The sequence below is a fragment of the Microtus oregoni genome, unplaced genomic scaffold, assembly GCF_018167655.1.
Source record: "Microtus oregoni isolate MIOR12 unplaced genomic scaffold, Mior012 000015F_ref0000493, whole genome shotgun sequence".
NCBI classification, from domain to species: domain Eukaryota; kingdom Metazoa; phylum Chordata; class Mammalia; order Rodentia; family Cricetidae; genus Microtus; species Microtus oregoni.
In genome coordinates this window covers 44,904,580-44,926,953 of record NW_024543074.1, presented here as the reverse complement: position 1 = coordinate 44,926,953, position 22,374 = coordinate 44,904,580, and the positions used below count along the sequence as shown (strand labels likewise).

Sequence of the window (22,374 nt, the reverse complement as noted above, 5' to 3'; positions counted from 1 at the left end):
GGTATTCTTATTTTAATGTGTCTTTGTCAAAGTCACCATGTATGTGTGGGAGCCCATGGAGGCAGGCATTTGTGAGCTGTGGAAGTGGATGCTTGGAACTTAAATCCGCTGCAAGAGCAATGAGTGTGCTTAACTGCTGAGCCATCTCTCCTACCCCTGGTTACTTTAAAGATTGTTTTTTAAGGGTAAGAGCAAAGGCTCAGTCAGTGAAATGGGAGGGACTGACGTAGGCAGATCCCTAGAGCTCATTGGCTAGCCAGCTGAATCAGTGAACTCTAGATTCAGTGGGACACTGTCCTGAATGAGGTAGAGAGCAGAGCAATGGAGGACAACATGTGACATTGACCTCTGGCCTACACAAATGCATGAATGTGTACATATAAATAAGCTTTCATACACACTGCATTTTATATATATTTTTTCCGATTAGAACTTTAGGTCTGGTGAAAGCTAGGCAAGCCGTGTCGCAGTTTACATAGTAACTGATCCTATAGAACTTCATGAATATGAATAACTAGGGATAAGCTAGTGTATTGGCATAACATGTTCACAGTTCAAATCTAACTATAATAGGGAAATCCTGTATGCTAATTTAAAAAGTAAACCATTGTACTATAATGTAAGGTTTAGGTACATAATTCTTTTAAAAAAAATTTTTTTTTTTTCAAGACAGGGTTTCTCTGTATTTTTGGAGCCTGTCCTGGAACTAGCTCTTGTAGAACAGGCTGGTCTCGAACTCACAGAGATCTGCCTGCCTCTGTCTCCTGAGTGCTGGGTTTAAAGGCATGTGTCACCACTGCCCAGCTAGGTACATATTTCTGTGGCCTTAAACTTTTTAGAAAAAAGGTCATTTGTTCAACAATCTTTTTTTTTTCTTTATTGAGATGGGGTTTCTCAGTGTAGCCCTGGCTGTCCTGGAATTAGCTCTTGTAGATCAGGCTGGTCTCAAACTCACAGAGACCCACCTATCTCTGCTTCCCAAGTGCTGTGATTAAAGGCATGCGCCACCACTGCCTGGCTTCTATTTTTTTGGGACAAGATTTCACTAAGTAGCCGCGCGGTGGTGGCGCACGCCTTTAATCCCAGCACTCGGGAGGCAGAGGCAGGCGGATCTCTGTGAGTTCGAGGCCAGCCTGGTCTACAAAGGGAGTTCCAGGACAGGCTCCAAAACCACAGAGAAACCCTGTCTCGAAAAACCAAAAAAAAAAAAAAAAAAAAAAAAAAGATTTCACTAAGTAGATCAGGTTGACTTAACAACTCATAGAGCTCCTCCTGCCTTTGCCTCCTGTGTGCTAGGTTTATAAATGTGTGTCACCATACCTATCTGGTGTGAATCTGTAATAATCCCAGCACTCTGAAGATGGATCTAGAATTCAAGCTATATTATGTCAAATTAGATGTCAGAAAAAGAATATAACAAGGAATAAGCTGGAAACTAAATATATCACAGCCTAGCTAAGACTCTGCTTCAAAGGAACAGTTGGAAAAATAGGGGACACTTGGCCCTTTGTGGTTTCTGCACACACATAAGTAAGTAAATCTTTAACAATTAAGTTTAAAAGTTCAGAAGCAGAGAATGCAATTGGTAGAGTGTATCTAGCATGCATGAAGCCCTGGGTTCAAGTTCCAGTTTCACATTAACCAAATGTGGTCATGCAAATCTATTAACTCAGCACTTTGGAAAAAAGTCAGAAGTTCAAGGTCATCCTTGGCTTTCAAAACCAGTCTGAGGGGGAACAAGGGTGGCACAGGCCTTTAATCTTACATAGCACTCGGGAGGCAGAGGCAGGTGGATCTCTGGGTTCGAGGACAGCCTAAGCTACACCGAATAATCCTGTCTGGAAGGGGGAAGGGTTCAAATTACCAGTATCAGACGTCACCTGTGACATTACTACAGATACCACAGGTGTTAAAAGGAAACTGGTAGAATGATACCGTGAGCAGTTTACTCGTAAATAACAGTACAAAATAGTTTTTTTTTTTCTTTCGGTTTTTTGAGATTGGGTTTCTCTGTGTAGCCCTGGCTGTCCCTGAATTCGCTTTGTAGACCAGACTGGCCTCTAACTCAGAGATCCCACTTGCTTCTACCTCGAAAGTGAGTAGAGATAAAAGGCGTGCAACCACCAGGCCTGAAAACAGTTTTTCTTGGAAGAGGTCTGTCAATATCACCTCCTGCGATCTAGAGCTGATAGGATCAATGCCGCAGGCTCCCAAGTAGCTGGAATTAAGGGTCTGTTCCGCTACACTTGGGCCTCGAAAAATTCCTTGAAAGACTATCAGACTCACAGAAAAGTGAATGGATAGCCAAGCCGGGGTGGGTGGGGTTGGCGGTGGCACAGGCCTTTAATCTGAGCACTCTGAGGCAGAGGCAGGAGAATTTAAATTTGAGGCCAGCCTGGTCTACAAAGTGAATTTCAGGACAGTCAGAGAAACCCTGTTTTAAAAAGCAAAAGACAAAAAGGCAAACAATAAAAGAACATGGATACTAATATTAAACTCAGTTTAAAGCTTAAAACCTTCACCACCAAGAACTCCATTTATTAAATGTGGTTTTGGACTTTAAAGTTAAACACTTAAATATATATGCTAAGAGGAAATAAACTTTGAACTGAGAGTAATAATGTTCATAGGGTGTGCTTATACACAGGGTGTGCTTATAGATAAGGAAATAAATTGAACCAATGTAAAAGACAGCTGTGCATGGATGGTTCTCTGCCCCTGTGCAATTACTCAAAGTCATTCTAAAGATTGAGAGAGACTGCTGCCAAGGTAGTTTAGTGACCCCTTTTTTCCAGGCACACATTATCTTATGTAATCCCTGCTCATAACTGAATCAGGGCTAATCTACGTGTATAGACTGGAACAAAGGTGGCAGGACGTGATGCCATGGCAGGCATTACGGCTTCTGCCTTGTCTCTTAAGACACTCTCTAAGATAAATCAGTCTCTGACACACAAGGATACACGATGTGGCAACGCCTTGGGAGGAAGTTATGAGCCTCTTACCAGCACTGACTCATCAGAACCGTCAGAACCACAAGCCAACCACACCTTCGATGCTCAGTGAAGCTCTGATGACCGTAACCAGAGACCTCGAGCCAGACCCAAATTCCTGATTCACAAGAACTGAGAGTAAATACTGTTTTGTTTCATTCTTATTTATTGTTTTTTTTATTTTAATTTTAATTTATTTTATTTTTTTGGTTTTTCGAGACAGGGTTTCTCTGTAGCTTTGGTGCCCGTCCCGGAACTAGCTCTTGTAGACCAGGCTGGCCTCGAACTCCCAGAGATCCGCCTGCCTCTGCCTCCCGAGTGCTGGGATTAAAGGCGTGTGCCACCACCGCCCGGCCTATTTTTATTTATTTTTGAGACGAGGTTTCTCTGTGTAATCCTGCCTGTCCTAGAATTCACTCTGCAGACCAGGCTGGCCTCAAACTCTGCTTGCCTCTGTTTCCCAAGTACTGGGGTTTTGGGTTTGTGTCACCACTGCCCAGAAAATACTGTTGTTTTAACTCACGGGGTTCTGAGTAATTTGTTAGGCAATAATACTTTTTTAAAGGCCTAATGTTTCTGTATTTTGAAGTTCATGGTTATTGAAAATGAACTGTAGTGCGACACCGTCTCTACACGCCACACGCTATGGCTTTGCGAGTCTGGCAAGGGGCTGGAGACTGAAACACACACACAGAGGCAAGGATAACACCACAAATGCTCCCTTTATTGTGGTCCAGGGCAGCTTATATAGGGTCTCTTTGACTAAAGGCCACGCCCTAACTCTCAGCTACAAGCCCTCTAGAGACCACTCCCCTGTCATCAGGAACTCCTGAGGGTCTCCTGCTCAGAGCAGCTGCAAGCCCAGAAATCTAAATTGTTTCCTCCAACAGGCAGGGCGTCACAGGAAGTTCAGGGTCTGGGGGTCCACAGTCCCCAACATCAACATTCAGATAAGGGTTCTCTTTGCCAGTTTACCTAAATTAGTCCTTCCTCTGATTCAATTTCTTTGCCTTGATTTTCCCTCATTTATTCTTGACCGTTAGTTATGGGACTTTGTGTGTGTGTGTTGGGGGTGCTGTTCACAAGTGTGTCTTCTCTGTTAATATGGCGATTCCATTTTAGGAAGATAAGGATTTAGTTTTGCTCTCTCCTTCCTCTGAGGACCGGACTGTTACCTGGCATAAAAAGGAGCTCAATGAATCAACCGTTGGCAGAATAAATAAATGGATTTAGGGCAAAAATCATCAGCATTTTTTTTCCTTAGTGTTTAGATTTTGGTTTTTTTGAGACAGGGTTTCTTTGTGTAACAGTTCTGGCTGTCCTAGAACTCACTTTTTAGACCAGGTTGACCCCAAACTCACAGAGATCCACCTCCCAATTGTTGGGATTAAATGTGTACACCACCACTGCCTGGCTATTATTTGGATTTTTAGTTGAAGGAAGGAAGCATTTAGACTGTGAGCTTGTATGAACTGACCCTAAATGTTGATGTAAGAATCCTTATAAGAAATTTTTACTTATGTATTTTAATTATCTGTCTCAAAGAGGAAGGAAATACGCTGGGTGGTGGTGGCGCATGCCTTTAATCCCAGCACTCAGGAGACAGAGGCAGGCGGATCTCTGTAAGGTAGAGGCCAGCCTGGTCTACAAGAGCTAGTTCCAGGACAGGCTCCAAAAATACAGAGAAACCCTGTCTCGAAAAAAAAAAAGAAAAAAAAAAAGAAAAGTAGGACTATTGACGTGAATATCTTTTTCTTTCTTTTTTTTTTTTTAAAGGAGCTCTGGTAAAGTTGTTTTTTTGTTTGTTTGTTTGTTTTTGTTTTTCTTTTTTTTCTTTTTTCTTTCTTTCTTTTTTTTTTTTTTTTTTTTTTTTGGTTTTTTCGAGACAGGGTTTCTCTGTGGTTTTAGAGCCTGTCCTGGAACTAGCTCTTGTAGACCAGGCTGGTCTCGAACTCACAGAGATCCGCCTGCCTCTGCCTCCCAAGTGCTGGGATTAAAGGCGTGTGCCACCACAGCCCGGTGCGGTAAAGTTTTATTAAAGGAAAACTTTTTACTTTTCTTTTCTTTTCTTTTTCTCTTTTTCGAGACAGGGTTTCTCTGTGGCTTTGGAGCCTGTCCTGGAACTAGCTCTGTAGACCAGGCTGGTCTCGAACTCACAGAGATCCACCTGCCTCTGCCTCCCTAGTGCTGGGATTAAAGGCATGCGCCACCATCGCCCGGCTAAACTTTTTACTTTTCACCAGTCTGTTCTGGCATGCTTCTAATAATGTCAGAATCACCCGGGTCAATGATGGCCAGTGTGCATACATGACTTTCTTGGTAGAGTGATGTCCTTGCATTTACAAGGACCTGGTTTTGATCCCCAGCGTCTCTTAAATGGAGTGCAGTATTGAGTATATAGGCTACCCTTGAACTCATTATGTAGGCCAGGTTGTCCTCACACTCTCCATTTTCCTGCCTCAGCCTACCAAATCCTTGAATCCTTGGATTACAGGTGTACAACACAGTTTGTTTCTGAATGATTCATTTGGTAGCCAAACAATGTTAGTCATTTACTGATACAGAGTTAATCATTAAAATCATGTTGGATTACAACAGCCAAAAAATACATATCCAGAGATGATAAGTGTTAATATGGGCAGGCCAATATAGAAGAGTCCTGGCAGAGTAGTTAATAAAATATTTTTATAATATGTAATATAGTTCATCATTGTAGGTAATTAACTTGAAAAAGCTTTTTTTTTTTTAGAGTTGCTCCCATATATCTGTGATGACCTTGAACTTCTGATCCTTCTGCCTTTACCTTCTAAGTGCCCTGATTACAGGCAAGTACCACCAGTGTTGGGGGTGGAACCCATAGTCGCCCCTCCTCCATGCTAGGCAAGCACTTGCCAAGCTGAGCTGCGTTCCCTAACCCATGAGATTTATTTTGTGACTAATTTTTATTTTATTGAGCTATCATCAACTTAATACATTGGATGCTACTAGAACTGCTCAAGTGTTTGCAAAAAGAAAGTGTTGAGGGGCTGGAGAGATGGCTCAGAGGTTAAGGACACTGACTGCTCTTCCTGAGGTCCTGAGTTCAATTCCCAGCAACCACATGGTGGCTCACAACCATCTGTAATGAGATCCGGTGCCCTCTTCTGACATGGAGGCGGAACACTGTACTGTATATGTAATAAATAAAATCTTAAAAAAAAAAAAAAGAAAGTGTTGAGCTTGCAATGACTGAAGAATTAGCCGCTAGGAGTAGTCTACATGGAATAATACCTTTGAGAATGTTTGCAAAGTTAAAAAAAACACTAACTCACAAGGCGGTGACACACACCTTTAATCCCTGCACTTGGCAGAGGAGGCAGAGGCAGGCGGGTCTCTATAAATTAGAGGCCAGCCTGATTTACTGTTGGAAGGAGTCCGCTTGCTGGTCCCAGCCATCTGGCTAGCTTAGACCTGAAATAATCACACAAAAACTGTATTAATTAAATCACTGCTTGGCCCATTAGCTCTAGCTTCTTATTGGCTAACTCTTACATATTAATTTAACCCATCTCCATTAATCTCTGTATCACCACTGCCAAAATTTCAGCATGTCTGACTCTGGCAGCTCTATGGCAGCTCTCTCTCACTCCACCTTCTTCCTCCCAGCATTCAGTTCAGTTTTCCCTGCCTACCTAAGTTCTGCCCTGTGAACAGGCCAAGTCAGTTTCTTTATTCATTAACCAATAAAAGCAATACATAGACAGAAGGACCTCCCACACTGATCTACAAGAGCTAGTTCCAGGACAGGCTCCAAAGCTACAGAGAAACCCTGTATTGAAAAACCAAAAAGAATGGAAAAGGAAGGAAGGAAGGAAGGAAGGAAGGAAAGAGAGAGAAAGAAAACACTAACTCAGTTCAACTCTAAGTGCAGTCTACTGAAATTTATTTTTATTGTTTTTAGCCTAAAACATGCAGTAATCCTTTTGCCTCAACTCAGCCTCTAAAGTGTTGGGATTACAGCTATGAAATCACCATGCCTGGCTAAGATGTGTTGCTGTTGATATTTCCAAACTGTATGGAGCAGGAAAAGCTTAGCTGAACAGATCTTTGAAGCATCTGATAATGCAAGACATTTAAAGGCTTTATCGTGTGTTATTAAACAATAGTCCTCACGGTGGTTTTTGAGTTCCAGGATTTTTCTAAATTTTTCTTTCCTTTCGGAGAGAACACTCTCTTGGTCAGGGAGCACAAGCCTGTAATCCCAGCAGTTGGGAGGGGGGAAACAGGAGGATTGAGGTTCATGGCCAGCCTTAGCTACTTAACAAGTCTGAGGCTACATGAGCTTCATGAGACCCTGCCTCAAAAACAAACAAACAAAAAAAAACTCAAATAAACGATAGTGATAAGGCTGAGTATACCCTGCTTTATCTGTCATACCTAATTCAATGGCACAAAGCAGTACATTAGTATTGGTATTGTCTGCACTTAAGGCAAGAAAGAGCAGATGTTTAGTTTTCTTTATTATTAGCATCCATGTGATGTATGTGTATGTGGACCCAAATGCCACAGCATGCATGTGGGGATCATGGGAATCAAAGAATGACTTTGAGGAGTTGTTCTTCTTGTCCCACCCTTACATGGGTTCTGGGGATGGAACTCAGCTGTCCAGGTTGGGTAGCAAGCACCTTTACCCAATAAGCCCTTCCAATATCCCTGAAATGAAACAGGAGCCTATGTGAGCAATTCTCATCCAAACCACCACACAGAGATTGGTGTAGCCCTTGCTGGCTTCAAACTTGCTATGCAGCAGCAGATGACCTTGAACTCCTGATGTACCTGTCCCTGCCTTTCAAGTGCTGGGGTGCAGAACTGCACCACCACACCCTGTTTGTGAATTTTGCTTGCTGGAGTAGAATAAGTGTAAAGCTTATAGTGTCCACTTTTGGGCTGGAGAGATGGCTCAGGGGTTAAGAGCATTGTCTGCTATTCCAAAGGTCCTGAGTTCAATTCCCAGCAACCACATGGTGGCTCACAACCATCTGTAATGAGGTCGGGTGCCCTCTTCTGGCCTGAAGAGATATATTGTATACTAAATAAATAAATATTTAAAAAAAAAAAATAAAAAATAAAAAAAAAAATATAGTGTCCACTTTTTGCTTTGCTTCTGTTGTTTCGTGCCACTGGGGATCATATCGTGGGCCTTGTACACTCGATGCAATGGTTTCACCAGGGAGCTTCATCCTCAATCCTGTCTTCTCTCTCTTTTCCCCCTGTTTTTACATGTGCAGTTCAGCTGTATCAAACCATCCATGGCACTTTGAAATCATCTTCTCCGTCTCTGTCATCTCTGCCTTTGGAGATCCTTCCATTTGCAAAACTGAAATGCCACACCTATTTTAAAAAACCTCCTATTCCTCTCTTGTCCAATCACTGCGACGGTCATTCTGTTTTCAGCTTCTGCAAACTTGGCTCCTCTTACTTCAGATTAGTGGAAGCGTGGTGTTGACTTTCCTGTGACTGGTTTATTTTATTTGCATAATGCCTTTACATTCACCCCTGTGGTGGCACAAGTCAAATTCCTTCCCCTTTTAAGGTTGAATGACAGTGCATTGTATTGTGCAACACGCTTTGTTCATTCATTTACCCACTGATAGATACTTGGTTACTGCTGCTCTTTGGCTTTTGTAAATAAAGTGAGACCTGAAATTAGGAGAACTGCCATACCACTGTTAGTGGACACTAAATAATAATTGTGGAAATTGGCTTCTGCTGAAGATGTGATCACATTTCTTAAAGAGTTCAGTCTACAAATCAAAATATTTCTCTGTGAAGCTTTTGCAGAGGTCACTGTAGCAGCCAATCAGTTTGAATCATAGGACCGTTGAGTTGCTGTCCATGTTTCTTTCACAGTTAAAACAAGAGTATGTCCGTTGCCACACACGTGCAGGAGGCTTATTTCCAGAGCCCATGCTATGGTGGACATAGCTTGCTTTGGATTCAGGCATTAAGGAGGTGGAGACTGGAGAATCAGACGTTCAAGGTTGTTGGCAGGCACGTGATGAATTTGAGGCTAACTTGGGCTACATGAGATTGTCTCACAGAACCAGAAAAATTCCAGTTAGCTCTATGATTGAGAATCTCTCACCCACTTTTTAAAGATCTTATTTTCATTGTTCTTAGTTACGTATAGGTGTGTGTGTATCTGTACACACATGCTGAAGTTCTTATCCCTCACATCCAGATACCCTAGAGCTCAAGTTACAGATATAGGCCACTGGGTTTGGATGCTGGGAACTGAATCTAGACTGTCTGGAAGAGCAGACAGTACTTTTAACCACTGAGCCCTCCCCCACTTTTCTTTATTTTCCTGATCCTGGGACCAAACTATGATGTGACTCCGAAGAAGACTATTAAATGGAATTATGTATCTAAGTGGAAATATATCAAATAGAAAGATGTCACATGTGGTATCATGTACTTAGCCCCTTGTCCAGTATTTCTCTCCTGTGATTGTCCACTGCTGGCCAGCTGGCTGATGTCTTATTACTTTGGTACTTAAGAGGTTTCCTGTTTGTTTTATGACTAGTCTACCGTTCATACACAAGGTTAAGAAGCTTTAACTGCTTCCATGTTACTCCTAAGTTCTCAGTCATCTCTCCGGCTCCTCCCACCCAGTTTTAAATTGAAGCTGCTCACTTTTCCATGTAATATGTGCTGATAGAGAAGAATCTCAAAGAGCTGGAAAACTCTCTCTCAAGCAAAAGGCATTCTCAGCGCTGTATGCTAGTGGGTTCGTAGTAGATACCTGGTGATTTATTTTTGTATGTCAAACTATTTCAAAAGTAAAATGCAGAAGTTGTCTATGCTCCTGTGAATAACCAGTCACCCATGCTCCTGTAAGCAACCCCAAATTAACCTCACTAGTCTTGCACCCCCCGCCACCAAAAGGCCATGAAAGAAAGAGGGGAGAGTAGTCAGAAAGAGAGGTCAATCAGTGAGAGGGGAAGAGTGACAAGAGATGGTATATGGATGAATATGATCAAAATATATTATTTCCACAAATGAAAATGTCACAATGAAGCCCATCATTATATCCAATTAATACAAGCTAATAAAAAATACAGTGCTGGGCATGTAGCTTAGCAGGTATGGTGCTTGCCTAGCATGCAGGAAGCCCTGGGTTATAACCCCAATACAGCACAGGGAGTAGGGGTGTGTCATACCTACCTGTAATTCCAGCATTCTGGAGGTGGAGCACAAGTTTATCTTCAGCCACAGTGAGAGTTTGAGCCTGAGCTACCTGAGATCAGAGAGAAAGAGAGAAGGAAGGAAGGAAGACCGAACAATCTCATTACAGTTCAGCATGCATAGAATATTTGAAATAATTTTTTTCTTGTGTGTTTTTTTCTTGCATGTTTCTGTGTCCACGGTCACACATGTGCAGTGCATGTGGAAGCCGGAAGTTAAGGGGGGTTTCTCTGACCCCTCTTCACTTTGTTTACTGCGGCAGGCTTGCTTGCTGAATCCAGAGCTCACCAGTTCCAGCTAGTCTAACTAGTCAGGTTGCCATGGGATCTCTGACCACCTCCGAAGTGTTGGGATTGCTGGCAGGCCACCACGCCCCATCTGTTCTTAGACGTGTTCTGGGATCCAACCTCTGGTTTTTACACTTGTGTAGCAAACATGTTATCCACTGAGCCATCTCCCTAGCTTTGAAATCACTCTAGTTGTTAAGGTGTGAGTGTGTGTGTGCCACAACACTTATGTGGGGGTCACAGGACACTTTGGGGTCAGGGAACCAGTTCTTTCTCTCTGTGTTCATAAGCAGGGGTTCCAGGGATTAAACTCAGGTTGCCAAATTTTCTCAGCTCCTTTACCCACTGAGCCATCTTGTTGGCCTTCTTTTTGTTGTTTTGAGACAGGATGTTGACGTGTGACCCTGGCTCGTCTCTTACTCAGTAAGTACTACACGATGGCCTTATACAGCAATCCTCCTGTCTCAGTCTCCTGAGTACTGGGATAATAGGTATGAATGAACATTTTCTTTGAATCATCTTTAGTGACATATTTTCATCTGGTAAAAACTATTTCATTTTACTCTGTGGCAATACTGAATTACCAAATTTAATTAACTATCATATTTTGTATTTATCAATTCATATTTTATGGAACTGTTTATACTATATATAATTATCTGGACAAAGTCTTTGTTTTTTTCACTTGGCCTTAAAAATTTTAAATATTTTAAAATAATTTCATATGTGCATATGTGTGTGTTGTATGTGCATGTCTGTGTGGCCAAAGGGGATTTCTAGTATCATTTTCAGCCTTCTTATTTTGAGGTAGGGCCTCTTGTAGTACCTAGAGTTTGTGTTTTGGTTAAGAGCCTAAGCATTTGACAGCTGAGCCATCTCTCTGGCCCTGGAATTTGTGTTTTTGAACAAAACTGGCCAGCATGCCCCAAAAGTCTTCTCAGCTCTGCCTGGCTCCGTGCTAGGACTGCAGATACTGGTGATACTCTGTCTCAAAAAACCATAAAAAGAAGGGGGGGGATTGATTATACAATTCACCATCACATACATGCACACATTGGATAACTAAATAAATAAAGTGATTAAAAATTAAATTTTGGGCTTGCAGATACTTGGCTTTGATATGAGTTCTGGGATCTGAACGTCCATCTTTATGCCTGCACAGCAAGTGCTCCTGAGCTAGTTCTCCAGCTCCTGTGAAATATTTTAGACCCAAAGTGCATGGTGATTCATGCCTGTAATTCTGACACTTGCCAGGCTCAAGAGGAGAGTCACATGTTTGAGGTGAGCCTGCAGTACATAATAAATTCCACACCTTTCTATGCTACAGAATAAAACCCTGTCTTAGAGAGATAAAGAAATAGACCTAGCCAGGCAGTAATGGTACACACCTTTAATCCCAGCATTTGGGAGGCAGAGGCAGGCAGATCTCTGTGAGTTTGAAGTCAGCCTGGTCTACAGAGCTAGTTCCAGGACAGCTAGGACTGTTACACAAAGAAACTCTGTCTCAAAAAACCATAAAAAGAAGGGGGGGGGGATTGATTATACAATTCGCCATCACATACATGCACACATTGGATAACTAAATAAATAAAGTGATTAAAAATTAAATTTTGGGCTTGCTCGATGGCTCAGTGGCACTTGTTGGCAGGTCTGACAGCCTGAGTCCAATCCTTGGGACCCACATGGTAGGAAGAGAGAACTGACCACTGCAAGTTGTCTTTTGATCACCCTCTCCCCCACAGACATGCATATAAATTTTTATTTTAAGTTGTCCCCAGATTTACTGAAAACATTACAGAATAAATTCAAACAGCTCCATGTGGTATTTTGAAATTTGTCCCAACTGTAGGCTGAGTGACCGGCTGGCTAGAGAAACTGCCGAAGTCATTGCAGCATTCCCTTGGAGTCAGGCCCTCCCTCTGTCCCTCTGCTATCTCCTGATCTAGGGCTGAGACCTCAGGAACACTATCATCTCCTCTCTCACTTCCTCCTCCTGCAACTTGATAAGCTCCCTCCTGCAGGACTGCTCTAGTCCTCTTCAGCGGATGCCTGACATAGCTAGCTAATTGCAGAGTTGTTTTTTTTTTTTTTGTTTTTGAGACAGTCTTTTCCTTTTATAACCTATTTACTTTCATTTCAGATGTACTAGTGTTTTGCCTGCAGGTATTTCTGTGTGAGGGTGTCAGGGTGTCAGATCCCCTGGAACTGGAGTCACAGATAGTTGTGTGCTGCCATGTGGGTGCGGGGAAGCAAATTCAGGTCCTCCAGCCAGTGTTCTCAACAGCTGAGCCCTCTCTCCAGACTGCCTTCTTCACAGTCTTGGTGTGAATGTGGAGAATGTGGCTTTTTTTTTTTTAAAGAAAAAAAATTGTAGAAGTAAGACACTGTTGAGTTTCAATGAAAAAAGTAATGAAAGCAAAAAAAAAAAAATAGTACTAAGGATTTTAGGCCTTTCAGAAATGTTGCTGGCCCTGATGACCAGATAAAGATAACGGGGAGAAAGAGAGAAAAGGTCTCGATAAGATCTGTGTCACCTCTCAGAAACAGATGGAAGAGTGCCAGGTGGAAAGCGGCAATCAGGCAGCAGGAGAAAAAAAAGTAAAAAAACCCCATAGGGTGGTGCTCAGGCAGAGCCTAGAGAAAGGGAGAGTTGGAAGAAGGAAGGAGAGGAACCTAGTCCCTTTCACCTGAGGCCAAAAGTCAAGAATTTTGTCACAAATAACAAAGTTCACTATTGAGATGGAGGAAATGGAGACAAAATTCTTTTTTAAATGAGTCTTTTTAGTTTGAGGGTTTTTGTTTTGTTTTCTTGTTTTGAAACAGAGTGTCACGTTGTGTTCCTGGCTGTCCTGGAACTCACTATGCAGATCAGGCTGACCTCAAAAGGCTAGGACCCTCCTGAGTCTGCCTCCTGAGGGCTGGCAGGCACTTGGCAAGCCTTGGCAAATAAGAGTGTTAAAAACAGCAGCAACTATATTTAAGGCCTAATCTCATGTAATGTTTAACTTTATTCCTTTTTTAGTTGTGACCTTGTAATTTTCTAAAAATCTCACAATTGAGGTTCCAAACTTTGTGATTAAAAAAACCTCCTGAACTGTGTGGTAAGGGATTCCTCTGACTTCTGTGACCTGTGGATTGTTGTTTTTTTTTTTTTTTAAAGATTTTAATCCATTTATTTATTTCGCGATTGGATGTTCTGACTGCATGTGTGTCTGTGTGGTACTTGCTCTACACACACACACACACACACACACACACACACACACACACACACACACATCTGGAGCCCATGAAGGTCAGAAAAGGGTGTCAGATTCTCTGGGGCTAGAGTGACAGTTGTGAACTGCCATGTGGGTCTTTGAAACTAAACCTGAGCCCTCTTCAAAGAGCAGCAAGTGATCTTAATGGTTAAGTCATTCTGCAGCCCAAGACTGTAACTTTATCTTATCTCTACCCACATCCAAGGCACCTCAGGAATGACCTAGGATCTGATTAACCAAAAGAAACAAAGTTCCTTAGAAACCTTTTAAACAATGTATCTTCAGAAGCTGACAAGATTGAATATGTAGCCATTGATAAAACACTTAAAGCTGGGCCTGGCAGGGTAAGATTGTAATCCTAGCGTTTAGGAGGTAGAGGCCAAAAGGTTAGTCCTTTGGGGCCAGTCTGGACAGCGATAGATTCTATTTCAAACACACAAAAATCTTTTTCAATAAGCTCACTAACTCCACTGTCTTCTGACTCATCCTGAAATGTTCTTTTTTGGGGGTGGGGAAGGTGAAGGTGTGTGTCTCATGTGCCCTAAACTGGCCTTAAACTTATTCTGTACCTAAAGATGACCTTAAACTCCTGATTCTTGCCAGACAGTACTGGTGCATGCCTTCAATCCCAGCACTTGGGAGGTGGAGACAGGTGGATCTCTCTGTGAGTTCGAAGCCAGCTTTGGTCTGTCTACAAAGCAAGTTCCAGGACAGAGAAACCATGTCTTGAAAAGTCAACCAAACAACTCCTGATCCTTTTACCTCCACGTCTGAGTGCTAAGATTGTAGGCATGCAATGCCACACTTGTTTTGTGCAGTGTTGGGGACGGACCCCATGACTTTCATGTGAGACAAGCATTCTTCTACCAGCTATGGTACATCCCAGTATCCTGAAAGTGTTCTCCACGGTGAAATCAAGAGTAGTGTAGTCAAAGCTGGGGATGGTATATAGCCAAGGCTTCATAGTAAGATCTTGTCTCCAAAAAAAAAAAAAAAAAAAAAAAAAAAATGGAGAGATGATTCAGTACTTAAGAGCACTTACTGCTCCAGCAGAGGACCAAAGTTCAGTTCCCAGCACCGACATAGGTCAACTCACAACCATCTGTAACTCCAGGGAATCCAATACCTTCTTTTGGCCTCTGGAGGTGTTGCACTAACCCCACACAGAAACACATAACCATACCATACATATAATTAAATAAAAATTTTATTAAAGAGTATGGGGATGCATGCTATTTGTCCCAGGCCTCAGGAGGCAGAAGCAGGCAGATTTCTGTGAGTTCGAGGCCAGCCTGGTCTACATGGTGAGTTCTAGGCAGGTCAAGGCAACATGATGAGAATCTGTTTCTAACACAATTTTTTGAGTGTTATTACTGCATGTGTACCAAGAACCACGTGGCATGTATAGATGCCAGAGAACAGCTCTTGGGAGTCAGTCTTCTCTCTTCCTTGGGTTCCTAGAACAGAAATGAGATTGTCAGGCTTTGACTCACAGAGCCACCTCACTGGCCCATGTTTTTTCTTTAAAAAACAAACCAGAAAAGGATAGTAGAATTCTCTTCCTTTTTATAGGTTCTAGGGGTTTGAGGAACTAGGATTGAACCCGGAGCCTTATGTGTGCTAAGCAAGAGCTTTGCCACTACAACCCATCCCAGACTATCCGAGCCTATTGGAATGTGGATGATGCCACTGCAAACTCTGGATGCTGCACATGGAGCAGCAAGATTTGACATTTACACTGGTGGGCTTTGCTCTTGCTTTGGTCTGATCTTTTCTTGCTGTTTTCTTATTCCCCACTTTTGGAATGTGAAGGCTTTCTCCATGCCATTGTATAATGGAATTATGTCACTTGGTTTTCACTTTACAGAAGCACCTACGAAGACCGCCTTGAGTCTTAGATCTTTGAACAGTGATAGAATTGTTAAGCCAAGCATAAGGGTACCCATCTACTGCCCCAGCACAGGGAAGGCAAAGGCAGGAAGACGGGGAATTCAAGGCCATTCTCAGCAATGTAGTGAACTCTGGGATCTCCTTAGCTAGCATGAGGCAGCTATCATCACATCAAGCTGAGTTCATTTTTACTGTTAGCTTGATAAGATTAAGAAATACCTGGGCATTTTTGAGGTACTTCAGGTGTGTCTGTGTCTGGTTTTCAAGAGAGAATTAACTGAGGAACAAGAACCTTCCTGAGGTCCGGTGGTGATGGCACATGTTTTTAATCCAAGCACTTGGGAGGCAGAGGCAGGCAGATCTCTGTGAGTTTGAGGTCAGCCTGGTCAACAGAGTGAGTTCCAGGACAGCCAAGGCTACACAAAGAAACTCTGTCTTGAAAATAAAATAAAAATTTAAAGACTCTAGGATTTATTTAGTGTTTGTTTTTTGGGACAGGGTCTCACGATATAGCCTTGGCTGGTCTGGAGATGGATATGTATGTAGATCAGACTGACATCAAGCTCACATTGATACTCCTGCCTCTGCCTCCATTACTGGGATCAAAAGCACGCGCCATCAGATCAGGCCTTTTTAGTGTTTTTGAGAGACGTTGCCTAGAATTCAGTGTGTCGTTGAGATTGAACTCTCCAATTGTGAGATTCCAGACTATGAAAACTTAATTTAAAAATAATGAGTGAAATGTTCCAAGATGTTAGTGGTGGAGAATCTTCATGAGTTGCCATCAAATAAGAAAGGTTAGGTGACATGTGACACCAACGACAGGATTGTGTTTTTCAGATAAACACGAAGAGAACACCTTTCTTGCAGTACCATTACTGGGTTACAGGAGACTTTAAAACCTTGTTTGTCTAATCACTAATCTCAGTTAAATTACTTCTTGACCCGACTGGCAGAGGTGATGAGGTATTCAGAAAGACTGTGTGTGTGTGTGTGTGTTCGCTCTCTCCTGTTGTGTTGACAGGGTTTTGTTAGTTGCTCAGATTGGCCTTGAATCCACCGAGAAACCCACAGTGACCGAATCCGTGGCGATCCTCCCGGCCTCGGCGGCCCCAGCGCTGGAATCACAGGCCTGCCACGACGCCAGTCTCCACTTTGTGTATGTGTGTGTGTGTGCTTAGATGATGCAGGAGGCCGGCTCATCCTCCCACACGAAGTCACACGCACGTAGCTGTGGACGACGTGCTGCGGACATCCACGTCACCCTAACCTCCCTTGCCCCGCGGAGCGCTGCGGGACTCGGGGCGGCCGAGGCCCGGCCTTCACCTGAGCCCCAGAACCGGTCCACCCGGCTGCGGGGGGGGGGGGGGGGCCCGCGGCGCCTCCCTAGCGGGCTACGCAGGAGGGCGTGTGCCCGGAGCCGGGTTCGGTCGGCCGGCCCGACGCTGGCACCGCACCCGCAGGATCCGCTGCGGCCTGCGCTTCGCCTCCCTAGGCCGCGGGGCCCAGGCGCCCCGCACGTCAGTCCGCACGTCAACTCCGCGGGGGCGACGCCTCGCGAGCAGCGAGCAGGCGGCCCCCGCGCTGCCCGCGGGAGGGGCGCGGCCTGGTCACGTGACGCTCGCAGCCTCCCGGCCCCGGTCACATGGGCCGCAGCCACTGCGTCAGTCACAGTGCGGGCTGCGGGAGTGGAGTCGTCGCCGCCGCCGCCGCCCCCAGCGGACGGGGCGGGGATCTCGGTGCCAGGGCTCCGTCAGCCCGCCCCCGCCGCCGGCTCAGTCACCCGTCCCGGGCTCGGCCGGGCCGTCATGGAGCGGGGCGGAACCCTGGCGTCCGCCGAGTGAGGTGCGCCGCCTCGGCTCCCCGCGGCCTCCGGATCCGCCGCTGCCCCTCGCCCTTGGCAGCCGGTCGCCGCCTCCTGGGCGGGCCCGAATGCTCGTCCGGTGAAGGTGCAGGCCGGGCGCCGCCGCCACCGCCGCCGCAGCCGCGGTCGGGAGATGGTTCGGGCCTAGCGGAGCGGGGACTGGAGGTGAGAAGCCGCCTGACTGACTGACTGACGTCTGACTGAGGCGCGGCTGCGCCGCGGGGATGGCGAGGCTCGGGCCGCGGACGCTCGCGGAGACCCTCGGGGCGGGGGGCCGCTGGATCCGGCGTCGCCCGCTTTCTTGCCCCACTTTCTCTCAGAAATAAATTTCAAAACAAGAAAAATAATAGTAATAAAAAATGTAAGGCCAACCTATTCCCAACCAACGTTCTAGACGCTCATTTTCTGGCCGTTTTTATTCCCTCCCCTCCCCCGTCGTCCTTTTCCTCCATTCCTCCCTCAGATTCGGTCGACGGATTTATCCCTTGAAAAATTTATGCTTCGTCCGACTCAAGTCATTCGTAGTTAAAGAGAAAAATAGGCCCGGATTCTGGCTATCATCTCTCTACTAGTTCTCGCCTTCCTTCTCGCGATCCTGCGCACCTCCCCCCACCCCCACTCCCCCATCTCCCCTCCACCGAAAGAAAAAAAAAAGAGGGGGGCCGGAATTTCCGTCCTTGATTGTCGACGGGGTTTAACTGAAAATACGGGGACCTGGGTTAGAATACGAGAAAGCCTCCTTCCCGGTCGGAATGGGCCTGGTACCTGGCGATCGCGATGGCTGGGCTTTGGGTATTGCTGTTTAGGCCTCTCCTCCAGCTGCCCGTGCTCAGGGTTAATCTCGTAATTGACGTCAGTGCTTTGTTCCTTCCACTTTGCTGTTGCTTCCACTCTCAGGGAAGGGATCATGGGGTACAGGAGTCCAGGGAGTGTGGGGGTGTCCTTGTTAGCCTTTTCATTCGCAAATGACACCTTTATAGGGAGGTGAGAGCCCTGATCGGAAAATGGTTGCGAGTGAAGTTCGAACCAAGACGGAGAGTTCGATTCGGGGTTCTCCGAGTTTCGTCAGTTGCAAGTCAGAATTCTGCCTTTTCTTCCCCGCTGAGATTTTAAACCGAAGCTATCCCCCTTTCCAGTGCCGGAATCTAAGCCCTAGGTGCCCGTGAATAGGCTGTTTGTGTGACATTTAAAATGTGTGCTTTTTGTGGGTCTGAGGGGGGGAGGCTCAGATCCTGAACAGCTTCAAGCTTTGTTACCATATTGATTCTCCGAAGCTTTAGAAAATCTCTTGTTTTGACTTATCAAAGTCCCTTTAACTTTTCAAAATTGAAATGTTTATGAGATCTTTCTTAATTAATTGGAGATATGATGAGAAGCCAGTGTGAACCGAGAGGGAGCCTAGGATCATCGTGTTTGGTTTTACACGTATAAAGAAGTGTTGGCAAGTGGCCACTTGGTTTTTAACAAAGCTGGCTGCTTCAACTTCTTCAGGTTTATGTTCCTTGTTCATCACTACGTTTCTCAGCCCTCAGTCTCCAAACAAAAAGTCTCAAAAGTTATTTTTAATTGCCTTTCATGATGAACTTCTGAAAGCCTAGAAATATGTCTTTTTTTTTAATTAATTATTGCCAGCAGTTGTCATTCAGTTTGTGGTCATTTGCAGGCTGATTTTTGTTAGCTCAGCAGGAACAGTAGGCACATTTGACTTTAAGTAAAATTTTGCTTCAGGCAGAGACAAGGTAGGGTGTCTTGAGACCAGCCAATAGCCACATCTTTACTGTTTGGTTGGGGTGAGCTTGGCTGTGTGTGGTTTGGAATGAACTGGACAGTTTAGGGGTGTAATGTGACTGTAGTGCTTTGGTGAAGTTGTGTGATTAATTCCTAAGAAGAGAATTTTTTTTTTTTTGAGTTAATGTTCTACTTGTCAGTCTCACATTGAGATTCATGCATTCCCTTCTGTATTCAAGTTACTGTATCCCTTTTGGGACAATGAATCCACTTGCGAGGTGTACTTTTCTTAAAAGTCTATTGTAGTGTCTTTAGAGTGAGTACCATGTTTATTCTCTTTATTTGCTCCAGTGTTTTATGCATTTAGATGGAATTTGATAGTATTTTGAAGTTGAAATTGTTTATCTATTCGATCTAAGATTTTATGGCTACCCTAAAGTTATATAAGCAAGTAATCAGTATTTGAAAGGGGGAAATTGGGGATCAGCTTCAGAAAGTGCTATGGAAGCTGAAGACTGCTAGATGTTAGGGAGCTTCCTTTTTTTTCTTTTTCTTTTTTTTTTTTTTTGAGGCGGTAAGGTAGAAGTATATGTACTTGACAGGAACAAAGAAAACAGGTATTTAACTGGTGTTTCTTCTTTTTGACTACCTACTGGCTTAGAATGGAGTCCAAAATGTATGAAACCTTCCCTTTTCTTTGTAGTACTTTTAATAAAAATCAAAGAAGGTTTTTGTTTTGTTTTGTTTTGTTTGTTTTTGAGACAGGGTCTCACTTTGTGTTTCTGACTGAATTGGAACTTGCTGTGTAGACTAGGCTGGACTCGAATTCATAGAGATGCTGCCTCTGCCTCCCAAGTGCTGAGATTCAAGGTATGTGCCATTACATTTGGTTTTAAAGAGGTGTTTTTTTTTTTTTTTCAAGACAGGTTTCTCTGTGTAGCTTTGGAACCTGTCCTGGAACTTGCTCTGTAGACTAGGTACAGAACTCAAAGAGATTTGCTTGTCTCTGCTTTCTGAGTGATGGGCTTAAATACGTGCACCACCACAGCCAGGCAAGAGGTGTATTCTTAAATATTGAAGGCACAACCTGAACCCAGATGCCTCAGATTGGTAGCAATTCTTCTTTGGCCTCCCAGACTGCCAGGGATTACAAGCATTCTCCACTATGCCTGGCACCTGGGGTTTTTTATTTTGCTATGTCTCTTGTCCACATATATTCTAGATACAAAATTTTGGTGCTTGTTGTAAAGGTTTCACAGCTTTCAATAACCCTCATATTTTTATTGTTTCCTTTTTCATTCCCTCTGATAATTGAAACAATGATTTTTATTTCTGGGAGGGTATTTGCCAGTCTCAGTTATTGTGAAATACATTGTAGTTAAAGTTCAAGACTGAGTAACTACACTTCCCTGTTGTTACTTTGTAACTTTCTCTTTTGTTTTAATACCCCACCCCTTGTTTTAAATCTGTATCCATCTGGTTATTTGAAATGACACTCTGTCTAGTATGTGGATTAGTAATAATAAATATCCCTGTTGTTGTTATTTGGTTTTTTTGAGTCAGAGTTTCTCTGTGTAACAGTTCTGGCTGTCCTGGACCGCCTTTGTAGACCAGACCAAGCTGGCCTCAAACTTGCAATGTTGCTGGGATTAAAGGTATGCACCACTGCTTGGCCAATTTTATTAACTCTTGCTTTATCACCTGATCCATTTTGTCTTGATGTTCATTTTCGCTGACAGTTTTTTCTTTTGTTTTGAGACAAGTTTCCTGTATAACTTTGACTACCCTCAAATTTTCAGCTCCCTTCCTGCCTCAGCCTATTGATTTCTAGGATTATAGATATGTACTATCATGTCTGGCAACACCTCGAGAATTCTAGTGGTACTGACATACGGAAAGAGGGAGAGCTAAGTAAATTTAGAATCATAATATTCTAGAGTATTTTAATGTTGGAATTGCTTTTTAATCTTATTTTTAAGGTTTTTAAATTTTTTGAGAGGATCTCATATAATTGTCCTCAAACTGGAAGTGTGATTGTAGTGGTTGGTGCTGGCCTTGAATTAATTTCTTTCTTTCTTCCTTTCTTCTGTTCTTTCTCTCTCTCTCTCTCTCTCTCTCTCTCTCTCTCTCTCTCTCCTCTTTAGGCAGGGTTTCTCTAACAACCCTTTCTTTCCTTAAACTCACTGTGAAGACCAGAATGGATTTGAACTCTTAGAGATCCGCCTGCCACTCCCTCCCTACTGCTAGGATTAAAGGAGTGTGCCACCACTGCCTGTCTTGTTTTTCTGAGTATCACAAAAGTTTATTTAGCAAAAAGCTTCATATGAAAACGTACATGATCCAGTTCTACACCACAGGCTCATTGGGTATGGTTGTGCACTTCTTGCCTGAACAGCCTTTGTTTAAACTCTTTCCAAGGCTTTCCACATGATGATGCTGTTTTCTTCTATGCTACTATTCCAATGTTATTTTGTTGCCCACTAGTTACCATCTCAACGTTCATTAGTGGCAAGATTCATAAAGGGATCAAAGCCCTGTAGAATTCCTTGTATGCCTGCCATCATTTAACTTCAATGATAACTTATTGTCATGCCTGCCATCTTTTAACTTCAATGATAACTTATTGTCCATAAATTTTTTTTCAGTTTGGGAGTGTGGTCCTTGCTTCATGGCTACTCTAGCCGGACCTGATGAATTTCTGAATTTCTTAAATGCTGGGATTACTATGGACCTGAATGTTTTAAGTTTTGTGGATTTTTGTTTTTGTTTTTGTTTTTTTTAATATTTATTTATTTATTATGTATATAATATTCTGTCTGTGTGTATGTCTGCAGGCCAGAAGAGGGCACCAGACCTCATTCCAAATGGTTGTGAGCCATCATGTGGTTGCCGGGAATTGAACTCAGGACCTTTGGAAGAGCAGGCAGTGCTCTTAACCACTGAGCCATCTCTCCAGCCCCCTTTGTTTGTTTTTTTTTTTTTTTTGAGGTAGGGTTTTTCTGTTTAATAGCTCTGGCTGTTCTGGAACCTGCTCTGTAGACCAAGGTGGCCTCCAACTCAGGGATCTGCCTGCCTTTGTTTTCTGAGTGTAGATTTTTTCATTTTTTTTTTTAAAAAAAGTATCT

The 22,374-nt window shown here is 43.6% G+C and overlaps 1 protein-coding gene and 1 pseudogene across 2 annotated transcripts in view; one reads left to right on the top strand and one right to left on the bottom strand.

The window, feature by feature from the left end:
• The first annotated feature begins 17,330 nt into the window (after positions 1-17,330).
• The window catches only part of Aff4 (AF4/FMR2 family member 4), an 86,923-nt gene continuing 81,879 nt past the window's right edge, over positions 17,331-22,374 (top strand). For both annotated transcript variants that reach the window (XM_041665136.1, XM_041665134.1), the window contains exon 1: positions 17,331-17,686. The gene's annotated coding sequence lies outside the window, so the exon portion shown is untranslated. The remainder of the gene's footprint in view (positions 17,687-22,374) is intronic.
• On the bottom strand, positions 21,652-21,880 carry LOC121456722 (annotated as a pseudogene).